This window comes from Buteo buteo, chromosome 12, assembly GCF_964188355.1.
Source record: "Buteo buteo chromosome 12, bButBut1.hap1.1, whole genome shotgun sequence".
NCBI lineage: Eukaryota > Metazoa > Chordata > Aves > Accipitriformes > Accipitridae > Buteo > Buteo buteo.
The window spans coordinates 12,897,516-12,909,676 of record NC_134182.1 but is presented as its reverse complement, the minus strand read 5'-3'; the positions used below and the strand labels follow the sequence as shown (position 1 = coordinate 12,909,676).

General features: G+C 39.9%; 1 long non-coding RNA gene across 3 annotated transcripts; it reads right to left on the bottom strand.

The window, feature by feature from the left end:
* Positions 1 to 1,161: 1,161 nt before the first annotated feature.
* Positions 1,162 to 11,979, bottom strand: LOC142037947 (uncharacterized). 3 transcript variants are annotated; one of them, XR_012652473.1, is made up of 5 exons: positions 11,924 to 11,979; positions 10,658 to 10,761; positions 8,776 to 8,961; positions 6,194 to 6,234; positions 1,162 to 3,442 (listed from the first exon to the last, which is right to left on the bottom strand). It is a non-coding gene; the product is annotated as an uncharacterized LOC142037947 (long non-coding RNA). The 3 variants fall into 3 exon arrangements; XR_012652474.1 differs by lacking the exon at positions 11,924 to 11,979 and adding an exon at positions 11,532 to 11,825; XR_012652472.1 differs by lacking the exon at positions 11,924 to 11,979 and having other exon boundaries at positions 10,658 to 11,825.
* Between the last annotated feature and the right edge of the window lie 182 nt (positions 11,980 to 12,161).

The following is a 12,161-nucleotide window of genomic DNA, read 5'->3' as shown; positions in this document are numbered from 1 at the left end:
GCTGCTGCTGCAAAAAGGACAGATTTGCCTTCATCTAAGCTGTGCATGTTTGTCACCCCACTTGAATTGAAAACCAGCCTGAAAAGAAACCCAGTACTGGTGGCAAATGAGGAAAGGCAGCTGAGACACCTCCCATTTTGGCAGCAGCCTGTATTTATGCCAACCCATTTACTAACATGACCGTAACTTCCAGTGTTGATACACACAAGTGTGTTGAAAACTGTATCATCAATAAAAACATAGTTCCAGGCACTAATTTGTGGGAATGTCACTAAACCCCATGGTGTCTATGAAATAGAAACGTTGGAACAGGACAGAGCTCATTTCTTTCATCTCATCACAAGGTTCACTCCTGAGAGACACTACTGTAAATTCCTTTAAAAACTTCCCCTTAGTCAGCCATACAGCGTCTCTAGGTAATCTGTTCCAACATCTAACAAATCTCATAAGAAAGCTTTTCTTAAAATATTGCTAAGTCATCTGGTCTTCAAAGCTAGTAAAAACTCTTTCTTCTGCAGACACAAAAATCACCAACCCTTTTGCAAGTTTTCAAATGCATGAAAAGTTGCTATAGCGCTCCTCTGTCAGCCCTCGCTGCCTTTCAGTCTGAGCAAACCCAGTTCTTCCAAAGTTGTACAAGACTTTTGCTGTTAGACTCTGTTAGTTCTTCGGGACTTGTCCTTTCACTTTCACAGCATCAAATCAGTAAAGAAACACAGTGGTGGTTAGGGAAGTCTCATATGCTCGAAATTTAATTAATTTATATTGAAAAGCACTGGTTTTATTCAAGGCCTTTTTGATTTCTACCCTGTTTTGCACACTACCTTTTGTTCTTTATAAAAGAAGTTCTTTGTAAAACATAAACTGTCAAAAAACAGAATTATAGTGCAAAGTTGTAACAAACTACCACCAACTCTGAAAATAAAAAGAACAAGTGATCTTTAAAGTGAGTTCCATTTGTATACTATCATATGGCTTTTGCTAAACTGTCAGAATAAAATACATTAATTGATAAGATAACAAGTTACAGAAGGTAATGCACAAGTTACTCTGCCATACAGACACTAAACAAAAAAAGGAGATTCTGAATTCAAACCAAGATGGAAAAACAATGATAATTTATTAATTTTTTTTTTACATTCAAATCAATAAAGGAGTCATTATTCTAAAAATTTTTTCCCCAAAAAGTTTGCAGGCTAATGCCCCCATCTAAGTACGCACATACATGAATACTTAGTTGCTTGTGATTAACATTATTTGTTATCTTATGGAAAAAGCAATGAGAAACAAGTCAGTCCTTAAAAATGAGGTGAGTCAATAGTTTAACAAGTACATGCATGTCTACCAAAAGGAAAGGATTTGGGAAAAAAAAATGTGCATCTTACTGAAACTGTTCAATTTATTTCTACAACTCATTTTAATCAAAATGCTCCAGACATTGGCAAAGTTCAGCCTGAGGTTCCTAAAGGTCGAATTATTTCTGCAGTCTAAAGTGAAACGAAACTTTTAACTGAAAGAAATATCCAGTTGCACAGCAGACTGTAGACCTAAGAATTGAAGAATGTTAGTATTTCCAAATAGCCATAACAAATTTGTAAAAAAAAATAAATACGGACACTTTTCCAGCTCTGGAATTACTGAATTTCCTCCGGACTTATGGGTAACAAATATGGAAAAATAACTAAAAAAAATCCTACATTCTGAATGGAAGAAAAAAATATCAAAATAAAACTGATGAGAGAGTACACAGCCAGTCTTTTATTTATACAACTAACATTACAGGGAAGAACTGTTCCTTCTCAGAACAGCTCAAAAGAGCATAGAATTTCCCCCATTTGGACAGCAGCATGTCCATCTCCATTTATTTCAACAGCAGGTGGCATGCTATCCTTCCAGATTTGGCGGGGGGGGGGGGGGGGGGGGGGGCGACAAACCCCAAAACCAAACAAAACACAACTCCACACAAAAAACCCACACACACATCCTGACTAGGGTATCGGCTACTATCACTATTCTCCTCACTGCAGGTACCTCTACCCAACCCTCTTGGCTCAACCCTGTCCTGCCCTGCTCATGGTCTCTCCCAGTCTCAGAACACAGGCAGTGACCCACTGAAGTGTTATTACTCATAGGAGGAAAAGAAATTAACCACAGCTTCTTTGGTTCCAGGTCTGGTAGGTTTTTGTTAATGTTTTTATCATGTACTGCAGTTGGCTTCATTTTTCCTGCGTCTGGGTCAATATAAAACAAGGCAAAATGAAGCAACTCAGGTGCAGCTTGCTTGAATTCTAACAGAAGGGAGGGGCCCCCACTAAGTAATTGTAATAAATATTTTTCTTTGCATGCCATGTCCACAATAAGCCTAGGAACCCATAGTTTTGGGTAACAGTATTTTGTTAAGTAGCAAGGAGCACCTCAGGCTGTATTAATGTGTTGCTACTGACTGCATTTTTCTCTCAACTGTGGTCCAGTACTCCCTGATTTAGCAATATAGAAAAGCCACTCTTAATCCTACATTTTTGTAATATGCTGTATAAAGAATAAAACAAAAAACTAGCTCTTTTAGGCCCAGGTTTGGAAAAATAACTCCTAGTTAGGAATATGCTTGTGCTACCTAGCAGGTCTTCCATCTCTTTGGGTTTTGGTTGGTTTTGGGTTTTTTTTTTTCCCCTACTTTGGCCCTAAAACATCCCCTTTTAACCACTGCCCTTGACTTAAACCATGTGATTAGCTTTCTGGCAAACCTTGTATTCTACTATACAGCAGTTTCCAAGAATGTAATAATACAAGAAGAATTCCTAAATAATATGGAGTCAAGACTCCCCAAATTATAATATATAGCCTAAACTCTGTAGTTAAATTTAACAAGCAGAAGAATCTTAAAAACCTTGTTGCTTGTTCTCTGGACAGAAGTATCCCACCTATGAGGCTGACAGTGGTAAAGACATTGCTAGTGCCTCTTTTACAGTAGCCTCTCCAAGAAACATACCTCAAAAAGTAACCAGTATAAAACTATACTCAACACAGTGAACAAGTTTCTTGCACAGGGCTTGTATTTCATAGCTTTTGCCTTACATGTGCTCAGAATTCCTGTTTTGGAGATATTTTATAAAGTTGATCTCTTACCTCACAACTTCACTGACCATATCTGCTCCTTGTACTATTTCAATTTTAGAAGGTTTGTCAACAGACAGAAACCAACCACCCCTCCAAAAAAAGCCCTACAACAGGGAAGGAAAAAAAAAGCAAAACAAGCTCTTCTCACTTCATTTCAAAGTATTACCAAGCCTAACATTTCATCATGTATTTCCCACTTACTGATCTTCCTGTCAACAGGCTGGATTACTTGCAGTATTTGCTTTCTATGTAGACAGAACTTTGTTGCATTCTTTGACAGTGGGAAGGATACACAGAAGTAGCCAAACAACTCAGGAGCACAAATCTGGAAAGAAAGAAAAAGAAAAAAAAAAACCAAACTACTTTGTAACTAGCTTAGTACTGTAGCATTCGCTACATATCAAGGTGCCACGCTTAGATCACTGGTCGGCCCGGACCAGGGAAAGAGACAGATAACACACACAGTGTGAGCGCCAACTTCCCGCTTTTATTGCGCAGTTAATTCCTTTTATACTAACAAGGGGAGGTGGGGTTACAGGTACATCACAAGGCTGCGACTAACCCTCTAACTTTCCGTGACAACGCGAGATCTTCCGAACGCCGACCCCTACATAGTACCACCATTTTTTTAAATTTAAAATTTAAATACAGTGACTACCGATTTTCTCATTCTAACTAATCTCTGTTATCTCCTGCAGTTGCACTGAGAAAAATTCCTAATTTTCTAAGTTTGATTATATCTTAATAGCATTTTTTTTCCAGTGCCTTTATCAGCACTGGGCTCATATCTAGTCCTAGTGACTAATATCACGTGACCCTGAAGTCTGATGGGCTATTGATTTTTGTAAACACTTGGATACCTGCTGTGGGGGTTTTTAACACCTTTTCTAATTTTGGTTAATTTTTTTTACAATATATTCAGCTCAGGCACTGCCAGGTACAATGTTCATAAGAAGCTCACATTTTACAGATGTTCAGTCATGAATATAGATGCTCTAGGAAATTCAAAGTGTTTAAACAAATAGAACAGGATTCCTTTTTGTGCTTCCATTGATTATTGTGAAGCAAAGACTGCTACCAGTTAATTGATACAAAATCTTCTGGGTAAAGTCACACAGTACAGTGAAATATGTTCTTTAAAAAAGATGCACCATAATATTCAAACCCATCTCCAGCTACCTAACCAAAATACAGCATATGGCACAAAGGAAGGTGAAGTTAGGGAATGAGTGGATGGGCTGGGACACACACTTGTTAGAAGTGAATGTTTATACATGAAACATCAGCAGAAGCATCATCTATCAAAGATGCCTTTGGCAGTCCTGCAGTATCTCTAGGGACTGCAACTCTGAAACCTGGATCATCTCTTTGGTTTTTCAGAACACTAGATGTCTAACACAAATTGACCTCATAACAGGCTCCCAGACTACAACACATTTCAAGTTTTAATTAGGTAGACCCTTAAACTGAGGATAAAAGCCACCTTCATTAAAAGGGATGTGATTTAGATGAAAGACAGTGAACTATATATGAGCAAGGAAAAAACTCACCTCCAGCATAAGGTATTTAATCCATTGGTTGTGAGTGAATTTGAGGTGGGTATTTTTCTAAAAACTATTGTGGAAACCAACAATAGCAAGGTCCTACTGGTATCCAGCCTTTTCAACCTAAAGTTATATAAGCATGAGGTTTTGTTTTTCCTCTTGGTTTAACAAACACTCCAGCAGATATGCTGTGAACTGCTGAATCTTCCCAAGGACAATTTTCCTAGCGTAGACTGACACTGTATGTATTCACACATACCCTCAAATGCAAGATTGTGGATTTCAATTTTTGTATTTATGTAGTTCTATCTGCCTCAGACAGGAGAAGAGAGAATAATCATTCCTGAAAGCATTATATAATACAACTTTAAGAGCCAGACACAGCCATACTGATTTTTTTGTTGTTGAATTGGGTTTTTAACAGAACACACTTAAGAGAACCATTTGTACTCCTAGAAAAATCCAGTGAAATGGCATTATAATAACAATTTCCATGTAGGAAAATAAATCTTACACATTCCAGAAAAATTAATTAACAATTATATTTTTATTGCTTGCAATTCCATCTTATAGATATTCTCAAAATGGAACCTCTTGCTGATACTTCCTAAACTGCATTCCTGAACTGTGGATCATTACATCAGCCAAACAATAGTTACAGTAGGAAAAGACATGATACTTGAATAGTAATAATGTTTCAGTATCTATACAGTCCAGCCACACCAACCTCCAAAATCCAGCATAGTTCCATAACACAGGCATTTCTAAGAAACAGTGTATACTTTTCTACAGAAACCATGAGATGGAAAACAAAAATATAAACTCTTGTAATACCTCAGGAACCTTCTTTTGGTCATATACAGTCAGTGTTATTTTCCACTTTACACCACCCCACCCTTAAACCACAAGAAGCCAGGTAAGATAAGCTACGGAGAACAAAATTTAGCAGGAGGTGCCAGTATGCTGTAGCATAAAATGTTCTTACAGTCCAAGGCCCAAGACATACAGCAAAACAAGCTGCCACTACTGGTTACTACACCACTCCATACTTTTTTTCCACATGCAAAGATACATCATCTTCCCCAAATGAGGGTCTTAACACTACTGCCTTTGGTTCTTTCAAATCCCTCAAGATTACTCCCACAATGACACTGTGTCTTAAATGGATGGGCACTACAGAGTTACAGTAATTTTACCTGGTTTGTTCACATTAATGTATTATTGATGTTTCCCTTATTCTCCCTTGTTTTTCCTAATGTTGGTTACATACACTGACTGGATCCTCATTAAACAGTAAGCTGTTTGGGGCAAGGTTCTCTTTTTTTTTTTTTTTAGGCACACAACACAGTAACATACCAGAACAAAATTTTTTTATTCTGGTATGTGTTAAAGGATATTTTTCTCAAGGGAGTATTTGGTATTATTAACTGCAAGGAGAAGATCTTTCACAGTATGTTCCTTTTGTAATGTTACTTCACAGAAGGAAAAGGAGGAGAAAAAAATAGGAGGGAGCATAAACATCATTAACTCACAGCCAATGGTCACCTCTTCAGGTACAACAGCAATAGACAACCTGACAAGAAAGAATAAAGTACAAATTTAGCACATATTTCACTAAGTGCATGAAATCAAAGCACTTGTTTTGCATTTAAAAAAAACACCAACAAACAAAACCACAAAAAATCCAGATGCCATGCAGAAGCAAAATTACATTTCTTATGGAAGTCCAAGAGCTTTAAGTATTAATTAGGTGAGATCTGCTTTCCACTGAATAGCCCTATGAAAAGTAGTTTAGGTAACTGTATGCAAAAGTAAGACAGGACAAAGTAAAAGCATGCTAGCTTACCAAAACAATAACAATGCCTTTTTTTTTTTTCCCCCTGTGGGAAACAACCAGCCTTAAACCCAAATTACTTAAAGAGATGCTGCCATTTCAGCCACATACATGAGCTATTCATAGACAGACTGAGAATCTTCACTGACAATACCGAAGGCCAATGTTCTGATTCAAAGACATACTGCCAGCTGTTACCAAAATTTACTTTGAAGAGGTTATGGAAAAATATAAGTAGCTAAATGATGTTCGTAAACTGACTTTCTGAAATGACCTACTGTCCCGAGTTGCCTATGCAACATAAGGTTAAGCCAGCTAAACTCAGGCTTTTCCCACAGTGTGTCATGACAATCAACTGGACACAGAACAGCCCTCTTTACTTTCTGTAAACAGTACAGCTTACCAGATATTTAGGTTAATTGTAGAGAAATGAAATAATGAGACTGAAAGGGCTGATCATGAACACCTGTCCCTCCTGTCAAGAAGAAGGATATTTGGAAAACTTTTTTTTTTTTTTTCTTTTAGAAGAAAAATGAAAGTCATACAGTGTCAGTGGAACTCACTGCTATAGAAAGTCACTGAAACAAGAATCTACACACAGGTAAAGGTGGAACAGATATTTTCATAACACATCTAGAGGAATCGAAATTATGATTTTTTTCAAAAGATACCAAGCTTTACACTTCAGAGCTTCAACAAATCTTTACAAGACCAAGAATAGGCTTCTTTCCAAGAGAGAATGGCACCTGTCTCAAAACGAGTTCCTCTGTACCCTTTGCTGTTCATAACTGTCAGGATCAAAGTACTGAACAAGATGGATGTTAGTACTAACCCACTATGCTAGTTCTTGGATGAGCCTTCCTACAGTGCAACAAACCATTTCAAAATACTATTTTTAACAGAGTGCCAAGTCCTAACATTCCCAGCTTATCAACAACTAACACCATACAACACAGCCTAGAGTCTCGAATTTTGGCAAAGGTTTCTGAAGAGCATGATTTGATCAGCTGATGGCAGGAATTTAAATACAGAAAAGTGTTTACAACTGCTTTAGTCCTTAGACTTCCCAAAGAAACTGCAACATGATTTTCTCCATTTCCCAAGAATAAGTTACTAACTGTCCTCAGTCAGTCTATACTCTATGACACTAACAAAATTGCAAAAGACTTCCATCCAGACTTGGCGAGCAGATAGCTCTTGAAGACTATAACTGGAAGACAGCACTACAAAAATAAAGCAAACAAAGAAAAATCTCTCTCCATTGGGAGATATTAACAGCAGCAACTCAGTTAACAAATGTTTTATCGTTGCACTTCACTGACCAGTTATAGAACAAGTTTTTACTGATTTCTGCCTTAATAAAACATTAAGACTTAGAATTCAGAAATACTAGTAAGTGCCCAGCTTGAGACCGATGGCCTGATTTTCCAGAGTTGTAGAAAACCCATAGCTTCCACCATCTTCCACTGGTTCCACTAAAACATGGAGTCTTTGGAAAACTCAAGAACATTGCATGGAACAGAGCAACAACCATCAGTATGAAAGAACTAATAAATCTCACCCTGTCCACTCTAAGCTTCCCACTTACCACGCAGCAGACCAACTTGTATTTAGTATTAAAGAAACATAGTACTTGACAGATGACACCTATATATTTTCCAGCAAAGGAGTGAGCGTACTCCAAGCAGTGTAATTTATCTGAAATTACCTTGATTCCAGACACACTTTTCTATGTGTTTATGAAGACAATGAGCATACTTTTCTTTACAAAACATTCATACCAAAGGAAATTATCTATCTTCACATTAAAGCACAAGTTTCCAGGCTGGGTATTGCCAAAAGGGTTCACGGTCATCCCATTTTCTCTGTGTTTCACACAACACACGTTAGACATTGGTAATTTTTCTGAAGTATCACAAATTAATTTGACCTGTTTCTAAACAGATCTAAAAAGACAGAGATTTTAAATGGTAGAAAGTGACATTCCCAAGCCAGGGAACTGTCAAAACAGTCTTTCCAAAAAAAACCAAAATTGTAAAACTGTCACCATAAGATAAAAAGGCCAGGCATGGCATCTACTTTTCATGAGCTAGAAATTTCACAGGTGAGATGAACATAACACACAAGAAAGACATTGAGGTGCGGCAGCACATTCAAAGAGCAATGAAGCTTGTGAAGGGTCTAGAGGACAAGTCCTATGAGGAGCAGCTGAGGGAACTGGGGTTGTTTAGCCTGGAGAAAAGGAGGCTGAGGGGAGACCTTATCGCTCCCTATAATTACCTGAAAGGAGGTTGTAGCAAGGTGGGTGTCAGTCTCTTCTCCCAAGTAACAAGCCATAGGATGAGAGGAAACAGCCTCAAGTTGCACCAGGAGAGGTTTAGATTGGAGATTAGGAAAAATTTCTTCACCAAAAGGGTTGTCAAGCATTGGAACAGGCTGCCCAGGGAAGTGGTTCAGTCATCATCCCTAGAGGTATTTAAAAGATGTGTAGATGTGGCGCTTAGGGACATGGTTTAGTGGTGGACTTGGTAGTGTTAGGTTAACAGTTAGACTTGATGATCTTAAGAGTATTCTCCCATCTAAATGATTCTATAGTAATATAGGCATATGAAACCATCTAGTGCTTTAGGAAATTATTTTGTTCTGAACAGTCTTTGCTTTCACTTTTTTTGAGTGAACACTTTTTTTGAGTATTCACCACTCAACAGTCAATACTATCATTATCCCTCACTGCAAGGCAATCATAATGAATTGCAGGAGTCCACAGTCTAAGAGCCTGATGTTAAGCAATGAATTCCAAGAACCTGTTCTAACAAAGATGATTGCAAGAGGCCCCAAACCCGCATGGAGCAACCTCAGAAGCCATATGGGTTTGAAGGTCAGTTAATTTACGGATAGTGAAAGCTGTTTCCCTTTGAGCTTCTATTTCTATTAAAGCCTTTTAGTAACTGTGTTAAAAAGAAGCAACTGCTTCACCTTCCTTGTTTGCAACCTCTCCATTCCTCAATTCCCTTCCTCTCTGTTGCAATCCACTTTGCACTCCAGCAACCCCTCCCCTCCTGCCAAAACACAACCTTTCCCCCTGAAACTATGACTTTGGGAAGTAAGTTTTAAGAACAAATGCATAAGCTCCAAGAACAAAAAACTAGCAGAATCATAAAAAGAATCTTTAGACTGGCCCGAGTCATACCTTCTGAATGCTTTGGTTACATTGTTGTCCTCTGTGGCTTATGTTTAGAAAGAAAAATTAATAATATGGTAATATTAGTCTAAGCTAATTCCTTATATGTAGTTTCCACAACAAATGCAGGACCAATCTTGCAAACAACAGTCTGCTTTAGCACACCACATCTAATCCAGGAGTACCCAGACACCAAATGTGACCAAGGAACTGAGGGGGGGGGGGGGGGGGGGGGGGGGGATAAAAAAAAATTTAAAAAGGAAGACTTCCGTACAAGAGAAGGCATATTCCAAGGCAAGACAATTTTAAGATTGCAGGGGGAAAAAACTTACTACATGCATTTGCTAATACTTAAGTGCTTGACTTAGTGAACCTACGCTCTTCTAATGTAACCTCTGAAGTACAGTTTTAACAGTAGCCATGCAAGTAACAGAAACAAAAAAGGGCAAGCTGTTAAGACAATTCTCCTCCCACCCATACTGACAAGGTATCTTTCTTCCTTTCAGGTGACTACCTTCACAACACTTAACATTCCTGAAAGCTGTAATAGCTTATTAAAATTTTCAGCAGGTTTATCAGTTAAGAACTGACAGACATATGCAGTCATAATGCTGTACATGTGCCCAAATCTCACATCCTTAGAAAATAAAGGTAAAAAGCCTCAAATACTCAGTTTCAGAACTAAAATAACAAAGCCCAATTTTCTGCAAGTTTTCATATTGATTTTGCATTTTAAAAGTGCAAATGTTGGCTGAAGATTTTCCCATGGTTCTGGTATTTGTGAGTGCTTTCTCTTACGTGAATTCTTTTGTGTTCATTAAAACGTGAGATCGCATTACATCTTTTTTTCCTCAATTGTTGAGGCACTTGCAGGTAGTCAACCACTTTTGCTTCTACCTTCTCCTTACTAGTCCTTCTTTCCAACTTTTAGAGAGAAAGAACAGCAAGCATACAGGAGTCAGTCAAAATGTGTTTTCTCACATTTTTTGATGGTCAGCTGCCAAAAGCTGTCACAAAAACAGTTCTTCAAAGACCGTAATATTCCCAGGGCAGGAAGAATCTTGATGATATTTTCCCACCATATTCTAGGAAGCACACGTAAAATCAAAGGTTTTCGAAAAGTATAGAATTTGACCATATTGGGCTGATTTCAAGACAAGTATCAAACAACAGCACCCTGCAAACATGGCAAACTACATCATGTTACAATCCTATTGTAAAGCACTATGGACACTTAGTAGTCACAAGTAGGAACAGAAGTAGTCATCCTCCCTTAATCTCACTGTAAGAAAGCAGCTGTACCATTCCAGCTAGCACTTTTAAATCAATCAATCAACCAACCAACTTGGGACAGACAGCTGCCAGGGCAAAGTTTGGAAAGAATGGCTGAGATGTCACAAAGTATAATGAATTCTGTCAGATAGTCTTAGTTGGAACGTAAGACTTGACTACAATATATAGCAATGGTAACTTTAACAGTTAAGTTTATACTTTTTTCCTGCATCAGGAAATCAGACTGCCAAGTTACCACCACATCATTAAAAATACCATTAAAGCATATTTAAAGCATAGCCACAATGACATTAAATGTATTTGCATAGAAACAAACCAGGCCAAGGCATCTCCAGATTAAGTAACAAGACTGTTACCATACTGTAACTCAGCCTCTATCTGGAGCCAGTCTCAGCTTCTTTTTTTTTTTTCCTTCCCCTCTCTTAAAACCCGGATATTTTGACATGAACTGCATGGTGACACCTGAGCACTTGGTAACACAGTGGAATTACGTTAAATAAATAAATAAATGTGTGCATTTAGCAAGAAAAATCAGCACAATTTCACACACGCCTCTCAGCACCTGGAACTCCCTCCAGCGCTGCCCGTTTCTGGTGCCGGCCTTCCTGTGCTCTTACAATCCCCTCCACCTGACGTGACCCTGGTTTGAAACGTTCCCAAAAGCCGTGGGCTAGGAAGGCAGCGCCGCCGCGCCGCCCGCCGAGGCTGCTCACCGCGCCGGCCCCCACCTCCAGCCGGCACCGGCTTTCGCAGCCGGGGCCCCGCCCCGCTCCCCAGGGTGACCGCCCTCCGGCCCCACTGGAGACCGCTCCCCTCAGGCCCTGCTCCGCGGCCCCAGCCTCACCCGGACGGTGTCCCACAGCCGGGCCCTGACCTCTCCCCCCCCCCCCCCGCCTCGCCCACACAGCCCCGTGGCTGCGGCCGTGGCGGCCCGGCAACTCTCCCGCGCCTCACCGCTGGCCGTAGCGCCACCAACGGCCGCAGAACCCCTCCCCGCCGAGATCCCTGCGCCTCCGGGGGAAATAGTCCCCGCTCCCCTCCGCCCCCGCCCGACGGAGGAGCCCCGCGGCGAGACCCCCGTATCGGCGCGGACCGCCGGCGGAATCGTTCCGCCGCGCCGCCAGGGCTCTGCCGGCATCCCCGCCCCCTAGGCTAGATCCGGCCGGGCCGGCGCGGAGGGATTCCCGGGGGC